Consider the following 13064-nt stretch of genomic DNA (forward strand, 5'->3'; position numbering starts at 1 on the left):
TGAAGGCTGTGTTCCTGTCATACAGTTATGTGCACTGAATTTTGAAGTAGTTGTCAATCTGTTCCCCATGATTTCTTTTCACTTTTGAACACAGCTGCAAGAAAATCCCTGGGGAATGCTACCCTGTGCCTTTGTGACTGGAGAAGAGATTTGATGTGATATGAGGGCATGATTTGCTTAGCTCATGTGGTTAGATTTGGTTAGAGATGGTGTCACATGAAAACGTTTATGATGGCTTCCACACAGCTGGAGTAATGTAGAAACCAGATATGGAAAAGGAGGCAGGTTACAGTGTCCTCACTTGTCTCCATATTTGGAGAACTGTGAACTATATCTACAGGAGATGCAGAGAGAGAGTTATTATGTTCATAATGACTTAGTCAAGTGGCTGCAGTAGTGCAACGTAGAATAATTCTCCTAGGCCATCAGAGGGCAGTATGAATTTGTCATTTGTGTTTAGCTTTGACTGCAGAAAGCTCACCCAAAAGCTTTTTCAAGTACTTTCCTATTATTTCATATCTATTTTTTTCAGAATCTTAGCAATAGGGTAGTTATAATGTTTTGTCTCATAATAGTTTTCTTAAAGTATTAAAATGGATGAGAGTATAACACCTTGACTGTCATAACACTGTGATCAATCCAATCTCACCAAATCAGAGGCCCTCAGAAGTTAAGAACTAAATGGTCACCTTGTTGATACTAAGCTCTGTCACAGCGGCCCAGTTTACGTAAATCTATAATATTGTCTGAGAAACCCTCTACTACCATTATGGAGGCAATTGAGAAGCTAATACAACTTCTCCAGGAGGTCATAAGACACGAACAAAATCTCTCTCCCAGGGGTTTTGGTCCCAATAAATCCGGAAGCATCCAATGGTTTGATGAGCATAGTTTGATGAAAAGAGCACTAAGAGGCTCCTATATTTCTTACAGGAAATTGGGGTAAAACTATCTTTCCCTAAGCTATTTTCAAACGGGGGGGGGGGATCAGACCTTATTGTCTCATAAAAAGTGTCAGAGTGATTCATGGTTGCTGCTTTTAAATGCTTTTCTTCATAACGACTCTAGAACCTTCTGCTAGCTGACTTTGGGAGCTTTATGCTCTTGATCTGAAGTTCTAAATTGTTGTATCTTGGCACAGGTCTGGGAGGGCCACTTTAGACCCATTGTTACATTCCTAGATGGCCTTGCATCCAATGTAGACCCTCTTTATGTTTCTGTATTAGCAGCCCCACAAAATAGAACCCAGTCTCTCCGAAAGAAGTTTCACATACAGTATAATATAATTAGTTGAAGAGTGAAAAGGACTCCAGGAATTGACTATATTCTTGCAGAGCTTATAAGTGTATAAGCTATTGTTGATTGCCCTTATTACTACAATAAGCAGTTCTAATATGATCCCTTCTAGCTAGAAGAGAGCACCATTAGTACTCTTTTTTAAAAAAAGGGTCACGCTAATGATCTAGAGACTTAGCAGTTTGCTATCAGTTAATGGTGAAGTTATATCCTAGGTTCTTAAACAATAGATTAATATTTTTTTTGGGAATCAGAATATACTTACTGATTTTCAAGCATCATTTAGAGAGAACCACTCAACCCTTTACCTACTGTCTTGTGCTTTGCCACCTTGTTAAAAAATATCCAAGACCCCTGCAAGAAGAGCTGTTTACTGTCTTCATGGATATTACGGCACCTTTTGATTCTATCCCTAGGGGCAAGCTGTGGCAGAAATGACATTGTTCGATGGCATTCTTGTTGATAAAAGACTCCCCCCCCCTTATTCAAGCTACAGTGGTACCTTGGGTTACAGACGCTTCAAGTTACAGACGCTTCAGGTTACAGACTCTGCTAACCCAGAAATAGTACCTCAGGTTAAGTACTTTGCTTCAGGATGAGAACAGAAATTGCGTGGCGGCAGCGGGAGGCCCCATTAGCTAAAGTGGTACCTCAGGTTAAGAACAGACCTCCGGAACGAATTAATTTCTTAACCTGAGGTACCACTAGCAATAGCCTTTTACAAATTAGATGTGGCAATTGGACAGCTTACTAAAGATATGCCCATGGCCAAGGGAGCTAGGCAAGGATTTATACTTGCCCCATCTTGTTCAGTCTGTTTCTGATTGATCTTGGAAATGACCGAAAATGACACCTGCTAAAACTTGGAGGTGTGTGTGTGTGTGTGTGTGTGTGTGTGTGTATCCTATTTTATGCAGTACTTTTATCCGATTCTAGATTTGGGTTAAGCACTATTCTGGATAACCAAATTATGGAACAAGTTAAAAGCTTCCAATATTTGGGGGTAGTATTCCATCATACTCTGTCACAAATCCTTTGCATCCCAGAAAGCTCAAGCTAATTCATCTGCTATACTATACCTTTTCTAAACCTAAGGTGGTCAGTATATCCCTGCAGATATTAACATTTTTAATGCTAGGGTAACTTTCTAATTTATTTTTGGAGCTGCTGTTTGGATTAGGGGAGTGTCGTCTGAGTCAAATGCTGTTCAAGTTAAATTGCCATGAGCCCTTCTGCAGATCCCAATATGTGTTCCTAATGCAACTATATTTTGGGAAAGGGACAGTGTCCTTTTGAGATAAGAGACTGGTTGGCAGTCTTAAAGCTTTGGCTTCCGATCTTTATTTTTAAGATAAGAACAGAGCTTTTAGCACATTTATCTGGGAACACCTATTGTAGTTTTTGAACACAGCTTGTTGCACAAAAAGTTGCCTATAATGGATGCTTGCCCATTCTCCTTCAAAAAGCAGAGATATAGTAGTTATAGGAGACTTCAACTATCCTGATATTTGTTGGAATTGAAACTCTGCCAAGAATGTAAGGTCCAACAAATTCCTTGATTTCCTTGCTGACAATTTCATTTCCCAGAAAGTAGAAGAAGCAACAAGGGGTCATCTCTCTTGAACCTGGTCCTCACCAACAGGGAGGAACTGATCAATGAACTGGAAGTACAAGGAACCTTGAGAGGAAGTGATTATGTCCTCTAAGGTTTTATTATACACAGGCAAGGGAAAGCTGAGTGTGAAGTCCCATGGTCAGAAATACTCAGAGAGAAGCAAGTCCAAGATGGATGGGAGTTTCTTAAAGGTGAAACATTGAAGGCACAATGGCAGACAATTCCAACAAGAAAAAGAAGGGGGAACCTAAAGAAAATGGTGTGGCTGCATAAGGATCTTATATATATGTTGGAAAGTAAGAAGGGAATGTACAAGAAATGGAAGAAAGAAGAAAAAACAAAGGAGGAGTATACAAGAGTAGATAACAGTTGCAGGGAGAAGGTCAAGTGGGCCAAAGCTCAGAATGAACTCAGGCTTTCAAGGTGTGGTCCCTTGATCGGTACACTATACTTCTATTAATGGGCATAGCCATGATTTATTTTAGTGGGGGCAGGCTTTATGTTGCGGGGGTGGGAGAACTGAGTTATCTGCCATGCAATTGGTCAGTTAAGTATTTTTATTTATTTACTTGATTTGTAAAGGGCTATGCCCTTACTTCTGTTGACACAGCCTAGAATAGCATTAGACTTTTTTTGCTGCTGCATCACACTGTTGACTCATGTTAAGCTTGTGGTCTACTAAGACCCCTAGATCCTTTTCCAACTATTCTGTGAAATGGGATATGACAGTGTGCCTGCCCTGGTAAAGCAAAGACTTTGGGACATTCCCCCCCAAGAACTTGTAGCTTATTCACGTACAACCTGTTCACCTTGTTCTTTTGTTATCTCTTATGATGATCCCTTCCAATTAGCTGCCTGCTTTAGGAATCATCATGTTGCTCCATAAATTTTGTTCTGGCCAGAAGTGGGAAATCAGGCTAGGGAGTAAGTAGTGAATCAATGCTTGAACACAAGGCCAGAAAGAGTGTTGCTTAGTTAAAGGCCTGGAGAGTCACTGAAGTCCAGTCAGTGTATTCAGGGTTTGGACTGACCAGGATGCCTTTAAGGAGAGCAAAATCTGTACTGCAAGTCCTGATGGCTCAGTTTAGTAACCAGCTGGTTGCTAAAAGCAAGGAACCTGGTTCCTTCATCTAAGGTCCTTAGGCTAAAACTGAGTGAAGCAGGATTCCGATTACAGAAAGAGAAATAACTGTGTTTCTTCGTTCCTATGTCATCTAACTCGGCTTCGGTGCACTGCCATCATTGGATTAGGTTTTAAATTGAATTAATAGTTGTTAATTATCTGCACAGTAACTTTTATTTTGCCTTGCTTTCCATTACCATACACTTCCCACGCCCACCCCCCCACATTGTTTTAAGGGAAGTGTGGAGTACAGCTGTGCTAGTGCTTGTTTCTAGGAAAGGAAAAGGGGGAAAGTCAGCCCATTTCCTGTGACTTTTAAAAAGCAGAAACATCTGTTTGAGAAAGCGGTCCCTGGAGCACAGTGGCAAGGGAGCCTGCAGGTGATGTGCTGTGCCATTGCCAGTAGCTATCACATTGGATGATAGTGATTAGCATTAGGGTTCCAGAGGTGGGGGAAGCATTTTGTATGAGTCTGTCGAGAAAGGATGGTTCTTTATGAATGCTGTACATTTTTGACAAAACAAAGGGCTTTCTAGCCTTATTATGTTCTTTGAAAGCATAGAGGGCATGAAGATGAGTGAAGAATAATTCTGGTTATGGATTTCATAACTAAAACTTCATCAGTGGGTCATAGTATTGGGACAAATCACACCACCTTTCTCCCGCCTTTCAAATCTGTCCACACAAAAAAACACCTTTTCTGTGAAGCCTTTGGCTTAACTCCTTAGTCTCTACCTACCTACTGAAAATAGGCCCAAGTATGTGAAGCTGCACTAAATCATCCCTACTGCTTTCCTGCTTTTTTCTGCTCCCTGTACCATCAAAATGTAAAACGTAAAATTCAGGTCATACTCCATGTGAGCACATACAGTGCACATTTATCTATTACTAGGCTAACTGATTTGAATAATTCTTTCTTCAGCACATTTGCTTTCTAAGTCTAAACTCCTTTTTCTAGCTTGCTAATTAATAGATAAGAAAAGGCCATCACCTTTGCTTAAACCATTTGGCATCTGACGGTTTACCTCTCTCTGTTGGAGAATTGGTTGTTTATGCCTACATCTGTGTTCCCTGATTTTCAAGTAGTTTAATAATATAGATTATACAACATACCATCTGAATAAGTTGCACGGCTTAGCTTTATCTCTGTAGCATCAGTAGTGGTAAATATAGTACTGGACTAAATGGCTGAGGCACTTCATTTTTTTGTTTACATGGCCACTATGTTGTCAAATGCAATGTTCTTTTCAGGGAAAAGATGATGCTACAGTTAGAGATGCAGCATTGTTTATGTTCTTGGACTCTAATGAGTTTTTGGAAAATGTTCTTACTAACCACTCTGCAGACTGTTAAGACTAGAGAATAATGCAGTTCATGGGAATTTTTTTAAAGAGCTGAAGTAGATAAGAGACTTGGATGTTCTGTCTTTCCACTTTGCATAGGGAACATTAGAATTCCTTGCTTTATATAATATGGCTGAAGTACATTACAAAACTTGATTGCCATCCTTTTTATAATCACCGTAACTTTTCTCCACATCCCCCACCTCCATTTGTAAAGCCTTGGCCAAGGTCACCATCAGATTTTATTGATCAGCGAAATACAGGTTATAGACCTAACCTGCCTATCTCTGGGGTAGACAGTTTAAGCAACTGCTTCTGTTTGCTGTAACAATTGACATAATCATCCTCTTACAAGATTTCCAGGTATGTACAAGCAGAAGAGGAAGTTATATAAACTGATTATACCTGTTCCAGAAAAACATACGATAGCATAGATGAGTTATAGAAATTATGCTAATTGAATAATTTTTCTTTCAGACTAGAAACTACTGAATTAGGCGGATAGTACTACTAGTCCGCGCGATAGGGTGAGCTCCCGTTGCTCTGTCCCAGCTCCTGCCAGCCTAGCAGTTTGAAAGCATACCAGTGTGAGTAGATAAATAGATACCACTGTGGTAGGAAGGTAAACTGCATTACCATGTGCTCTGGGACTCGTCATGGTCCTCCATGCGCCAGAAGCAGTTTAGTCATGCTGGCCACATGGCCCGGAAAGTTGTCTGTGGACAAACGCCGGCTCCCTTGGTCTGAAGCGAGATGAATGCCGCACCCCATAGTCAAGTTTGACTGGACTCAACCATCCAGCGGTCCTTTACCTTTACCTTTAGTACTACTAGTGCTTATTATTTATATACCACTTTGGAATTTTAAAAATGCTTTGTATACTCTAAGGTGGTTTGGATATTATGATAAATCCATAATTAATAAATAATAAATCATCAGCCCTGTATACCTGAAGGAGCGTCTCCACCCCCATCATTCAGCCCAGACACTGAGTTCCAGCACTGAGGGTCTTCTGGTGGTTCCCACACTGCAAAAAGTAAAGCTACAAGGAACCAGGCAGAGGGCCTTCTCGGTAATGGCACCCACCCTGTGGAATGCTCTCCCATCAAATTTCAAGGAGTTGAGTAATTATATATATTTTAGGAGACATCTTAAGGCAGCCCTCCATAGGGAAGTTTTTTAAGGTTTAAGGTTTTACTATGTTTTTATATATGCTAGAAGGTGCCCAGAGTGGTTGGGGCAACCCAGTTAATGGGTGGGGTACAAATAATTTATTATTATTATTATCATCATAACTATGGGAATGAGCTACAATGAGCTTTGGACTTCTACATTGCTTTGATGAGGAGATCAGAAGCATTTACCTTAATTTTTAAAAATTAACTTCAGCTTGTCATTTCATCAAAATCCAAGAAGCTATGCATAATAGTTACATAGCTGGGAACCTGTGCTAGAAAAATATTCTGGTGAAACTTTGGAGGCCCTTGAAAGTCTGTTTTTTTGTGTGTGCTGAAAATGTTCTCTGGAGAACATTTGGCTCAACCCAACATATTTACACAAAAAGTCATTAGGGAGTTATGAAAATTGTGAAGGGAGCAATCAGTATGCTTAATATAAGTTATTTATAATACAAAACTGACAAATATAATTTGCATGGAAAAGGAGGAATTAAATGTGCTCAGCCTGTATATCAGCTTGTAATGTTACTTGTTTCATTAAGAGGTTTCTAGAGGCAAGCACTCTTTTAGGAATGTTTATGCCATCTGCAAAAATACAGGAAATGCAATATGAAAAAAATGCCTGATACAGGAATGCTTTATTTGTGGTGTGGTGTGTATGAGTGTGATTTGATAGCCATACAAGGAGAGGTCCTAAGGGATCCTTAGTATGCAATTAATATTTTGGCTGGAAAAGAACCAGATTGTTTCAGCGTGCTTATATGTTATGACATCATATGCCAGTAAAATTATAATGAACAGAAATTTTGTTTGCCTCTGTGGCAAACCAAAATGAGTTTTGTAATTGTCAACAGACCATTGCGATTTATATAATTACAATGGCGCCTGATCACACCAACTTGAAGGCATGTTATGAACCCCTGTTTTTAGATGTTAAGAACTAGCTGTAAACATTTACTCATGGCTGAAACCTTGCATGCCAGGTCATAGTTTTAAAGCTGATTTCCAGCTTAATACTCTCCGTTCTTAAGTGATACTAGTGGTCTGCTAAAAATAGATGCCTATTTTAAAAATTGGCTTTTTGAGCATGCTGACTGAGGGGCGGTAGTCAGTGTAAGTTATACTCCGACTAATTGAACTTAATTTAATAATTTAAATATTTAAAATATTTACAAATTGCCAATAACCATGGATCTCTTAAGTGAGTGCCAGATAATAAAATGCAGAATAACATAAATCAAGTGTGATCAGATAAAAAAATTAGCATTCCTAAAATGCTTGTTGAAGGGAACATGTCTTCGTGGCATGTTGAAATCTGTACAGTGTTGACATTTTCTTCCCCTCTGTTGGGAAGGTATCCTACAGTGCAGGGCTACTGTGAATGTCTTGTGCTGAATGTAGAGAGGTTTGATTTCAGAGGCATGGGGCATCTTCAAAAGCTCAGCCCCTGGTGATTTCACTTATCTTCACTTCTATAAGGAGTGAAGCGCTCTGTAGGGTACCTAGGTCCTAAGTTTTTTAAGACTTCATACACTAGTACTAAAGCCTTGAACCTGGTCCAGTAGCATACAGGCAGCCATAGCGGTTCCCACAGCAGTTATTTCATGCTTTCAGGAAGCTATTCCTATCTGTAATCGAGCTGCCACGTTCTGCAGCAGCTGAAGCTTCTGGAGCAGGCTCAAGGGTAGCTCCACATAAAGGAGATTGCAAAATTAAGTACTGAGATTGCCAGTGCATGGACTGCCGTGCGTAAACTTTCCTGGTCCCAGACTGCCCCTATCTGTCTCACTAGCCGAAGCTGATAAAATGCAGTCCTAGCCACTGAAGACATCTGTGGTGCTAGTGATGGTGTTGGAACTAGAATCAACCCCTAGGCTACTGACTTGCTCCTTTAGACCCATTCAGAGCTGGTCATTGGTCAGTTTCCCAGATCCGGGGACCACTCATCCACAGTCTTGCCATGTTTCAGTCTCAGATTATTCACCCTCGTTCAGCCCACCTCTTGAGTCTAGGCACTGATCCAAGGTTTGCACGGTTGTTGCTCTGGAAATTGACGCGTATCTGTGTCTCAAGTCTGTTTTTGTTGTTATTTTGGGTAGTGAGCTATAGATGCAGAATTCAGACTTGAAATAAAGCCTGTACAGAGTGATGGTGAACCATCAGGTTCCATATGATTATTTTGGTTCCCAGACACCCACTGTAGAGTGTCCTGGTTTTTCACTGGAAGTGTGGCATTCCCAGGCATCTCTAGCTAAAAGAATTGCAGAGGACAAAGTTGAGGGAAGAGCTCAGCCTAAGGCCTTTGGAGAGCTGTTCCCATTAGGGGTTGATAAACTGGGTTGAAAAACAGCAACATTGTGACATCATCTCCTAGAGATTTCTGGACCGCCTACAATATACAGTGTGTGTGATTTGGATCAGGGAGCTCCAACTTCAAATCTCCACTCATCTCTAAATCATACAAGGAAACCTTGAACAACTAGCTATCTTGCGAATTTATTGTGATGATAAAATTTAGAGAAACCCACATTTGCTGCCCCAGACTCCTTGGAAGAATTGTTTTTCAAACTACATTTGTACCCTGCATTTCCTTCAAGTAGTTCAAGGCAGTTCACATAGTCCTTTCGCCCTGTTCATTTTATCCTCGCAGCAACCCTGTGAAGTAGATGGGGCTGAAAGAGAATGACTTGGCCAAGATCACACAGTAAGCTTTGTAGCTGGTAGAGATTTGAACCTGAACCTCCCCTGTCCTAATGAGACACTCGAAAGGTGTGATATATAAATAACCTGTATGAACAAGGTATTTTTGTTCTTACCACTTGCTAAAAAATTCCAGATCCCTTTGAAAGAGGATCCAACCAAACTTCTGTTTGATTGCAGTCAAGCAATCAAAAAATCTTGTCATACACCAAGATATAATCTAGAGAACAACAGTCAGCTGATACACAGTCAAAAATGAAAAGGAGGGCATGTTTTAAGGAAAGTAAGCTTTAATCCCCACAGTGACTAGATCTCAAGCTACATAACAGGAAGGAAAAAATTTACCTTGGCTCTGAATGTTTCTGTCTTGTTCTGGCATGCTTGAGGTGACAGCAGGCTACTTCATTTTGTTAGCTGTTTTCCCTTCCTTACGCATTTGTCATAAGTATAATAGCTCTCCCGTATTCTCAGAATATATATATTAGTTCTTAGGCTGCAGTCCTAAACATGCTTACTTTGGGAGTAAGTCCTATTGAATACAGTGGGACTTGCTTCTGAGTAAACATGTGTATGATTGTGCAGTTGTTTATTTATTTATTATTAAAAGCATTCCCAATGTATTGAGGGTGTTTTACAGACTTCTTGGTTCATTATATTTAATATTATTTAATAAAATTTATATACCACTTGATTGTAGAAAGAAACCTCGAAGTGGTTTATAAAAAAAATAAAATTAACATTAAAAAAATATAAACCATAATTTAAATCATACAGAAAGTGAAAACCCACAAGATTCCAAACAGCATGTTTGCGATTCACAAAATACACTTGGAACTCTGTAGGGAGAATATAGTTGGGGGAGCTGTGTGAAGCAGACAACTGGCATTGAGGAAACTGTTAAGTGTCACCTAACACCATTTTCCTGCTGCACATTACCATCTGCCAAAATTACTTGGGGGGGGGGGTGTAGCTGAATTTTATATGCAGTTCTATGTAGATTTGCATGTAACTTCCAGTTTGCTCTGCAGAAGTTTTATTATATTTATTATATTTTAATGTATTTATTATATTAATAATAAATTATATTAATAAGTATTTATATAGTGTCATCAGTGTACAGTGGTGCCTCGCAAGACGAAATTAATTCGTTCTGCGAGTTTTTTCGTCTAGCGAATTTTTCGTCTTGCGAAGCACAAAATCCCATAGGAATGAATTGAAATTCAATTAATGAGTTCCTATGGTCAAAAAAAGTCCAAACAAAGCCAAATTTGGTACAAGAACAGTTTATTAACTGCTCTTTAAAGTCACACATACTGTAAAGAGCAGTTCAAAAATTGAAGGAAAAATAAATTAAGTTTCTAAACATGACAGAAAAACATTTAAAAATCAACAAAGTGTACCGTACATTTTCTAAGACTCTGGGGAACCACTCGAAGAAGGTTCCTCTTCCACTCTTTGCTTCTTGCTGAAGAACCTGTCCATGGTCTGCTGCTTCATCCGCCTTTTCAGCACCTCCCTGAAAGGCGACATGACCCTCATATCATAAGTGTTCCCAAGGTCATGTGCCAGGTCCTTGTCAGGGTGGTGCCGCTGTGCAAAAGCCTGCACATCCTTCCACTTCTGGCAAATGTCCCTCAGTTCTTTGGAGGACAGCCGTTCCTCAGTTGCTTCCTCCTCTTCCAGTGAGGCCTGCTCCTGCGCAGCCTCTGCCTGCAGTTCGACCAGCTCCTGGGTGGTCAGCTTGTGGTCGTGCTCCTCCACCAGCTTGCTGACGTCCTCCTCTGTGACCTCCAGGCCCATGGTCCTCCCCAAGGCAACAATGTCCTGCACCACTGTTGACTCTGGTGCATCAGAGTCACTTGGTGCCACACAGTCTGGCCACAGGCTGCGCCAAGCGCAATTCAAATTTCTCTGGCTGATCCCGTTCCAGGCCGTGGTGATCATCTTCAAGCAGGTGACGATGTCGAAGTGGTCCTTCCAGAATTCCCGCAGGGTGATGGTGGTGCAGTCAGTCACCTCGAAGCATCGCCTGAAAAGCTCCTTGGTGTAGAGTTTTTTGAAATTGGCAATGACCTGCTGATCCATCGGCTGGAGCAGTGGCGTGGTGTTAGGCGGCAGGAACATGATGCTGATGAAGCTGAACTCCTCCAACAAGTCCTCCTCAAGGCTTTTAGGATGAGCAGGAGCATTGTCCATCAGAAGCAAAGCCTTCAGCGGCAGGTCGTTGTCCAGCAGGTACTGTTTGACAGCAGGGCCAAAAGCAAGATTGACCCAGTCCACAAACAGCACACGTGTGACCCAAGCCTTGCTGTTGGATCGCCACATGACACTCAGCTGCTCCTTGTCGACCTTGTGTTTCTTGAAGGCCCGTGGGTTCTCCGAGTGGTACACCAGCAGGGGCTTGATCTTCAGGTCGCCGCTTGCGTTGGCACAGAAGAGCAGGGTCAGACGGTCCTTCATGGGCTTGTGGCCAGGCAACTTGGCCTCCTCCTGTGTGATGAAAGTCCTTTTGGGCATCCTCTTCCAAAACAGCCCGGTCTCGTCGCAGTTGAAGACCTGCTGTGGAATGTAGCCCTCCGTCTTCACAACCTCCAGGAACTCCACTGCAAAGTCTTCAGCCGCAGGAACATCAGAACTGGCAGCCTCTCCATGCCTGACCATGCTGTGGATTCCAGATCTTGTCTTGAACCGGTCAAACCAACCTCTGCTCGCCTTGAAGACTTCTGGCTCGCCTGAGGTTCCTGGCTGTTCCCGGACGAGGTCTGCGTGCAAGGCCTTGGCCTTCTCACAAATGACGGCCTCAGTCACTGTGTCCCCTGCACGCTGCTTCTCTTCTAACCAGATGAGCAGCAACTTCTCGACCTCCTCCAGAACAGCTGGGCGGTTCTTCATGATCCTGGTGACTCCCTTGGCTGCATCCGTCGCAAGGATCTTCTCCCTCATCTTCAGGATGGTCCCGATGGTCGATGGATTCCTGCCGTACTCCCTGGCGAGGTCTGTCACACGCATTCCATCGTCGTGCTTCCGGATGATCTCCTTCATTTCCAGTGTCACCTTCTCCTTCTTCCTCTCGCCGGCCTCTGCAGCAGCAGTCTTCTTGGGTCCCATGGCAGCACAGCTCCTTCGTAAACTCAGAAAAAGAAAAAAAAAAATCAGTGCTTCACTTCCAAAAAATTGAAAAGCACCCAGCCACCCACCACACAGAAAATCAAACACAGAACCAAGTCCTAGAATTCCAAACACCCCAACCCAAAATCCAAAAACCCCCAAAAAAGTTTTAAAAGTCTAACTTACGAAATGGCTGCAAATCACCAAAGTCTTCAAAATCCTCAAATGGCTGCAAAAGAAGTTTTGGAAAAGCTTTAAAAATCACCAAAGTCTTCAAAAACCTCAACTGTTCCCCCAGCCACCCACCCACCAAACAGAAATTGCAAACCCCTCCTCAACTGTTGCAAACCCCTCCCCAACTGTTCCCCCAGCCCCTCCCGGACTGTTCCCCTAGCCACCCACCACACAGAAATTCAAACCCAGAATTTTTTTTTAAAAAAACAACATGGCCCAATGGTCACAGAAAATCATAAAAATTCAAAAAAAAAACCACACAAGCTCCCAGATTCTTTCAAACCCCTCCCCAACTGTTCCCCCAGCCAGCCACCACACAGAAATTCAAACCCAGAAAAAGTTTAAAAAACATCAACATGGCCCAATGGTCACAGAAAATCAGAAAAATGCAGAAAAATGCAGAAAAAACCCACACAAGCTCCCAGATTCCTGCAAACCTCTCCCCAACTGTTCCCCCAGCCACCCAC

At 41.8% G+C, this 13064-nt stretch overlaps 1 protein-coding gene across 6 annotated transcripts in view; it reads left to right on the forward strand.

Moving 5' to 3' along the window:
- STAU2 (staufen double-stranded RNA binding protein 2) overlaps nt 1-13064 on the forward strand; it is a 150606-nt gene that overhangs the window by 20319 nt on the left and 117223 nt on the right. The window lies entirely within an intron of this gene.

This window comes from Podarcis raffonei, chromosome 7, assembly GCF_027172205.1.
Source record: "Podarcis raffonei isolate rPodRaf1 chromosome 7, rPodRaf1.pri, whole genome shotgun sequence".
Classification (NCBI taxonomy): Eukaryota; Metazoa; Chordata; class Lepidosauria; order Squamata; family Lacertidae; genus Podarcis; species Podarcis raffonei.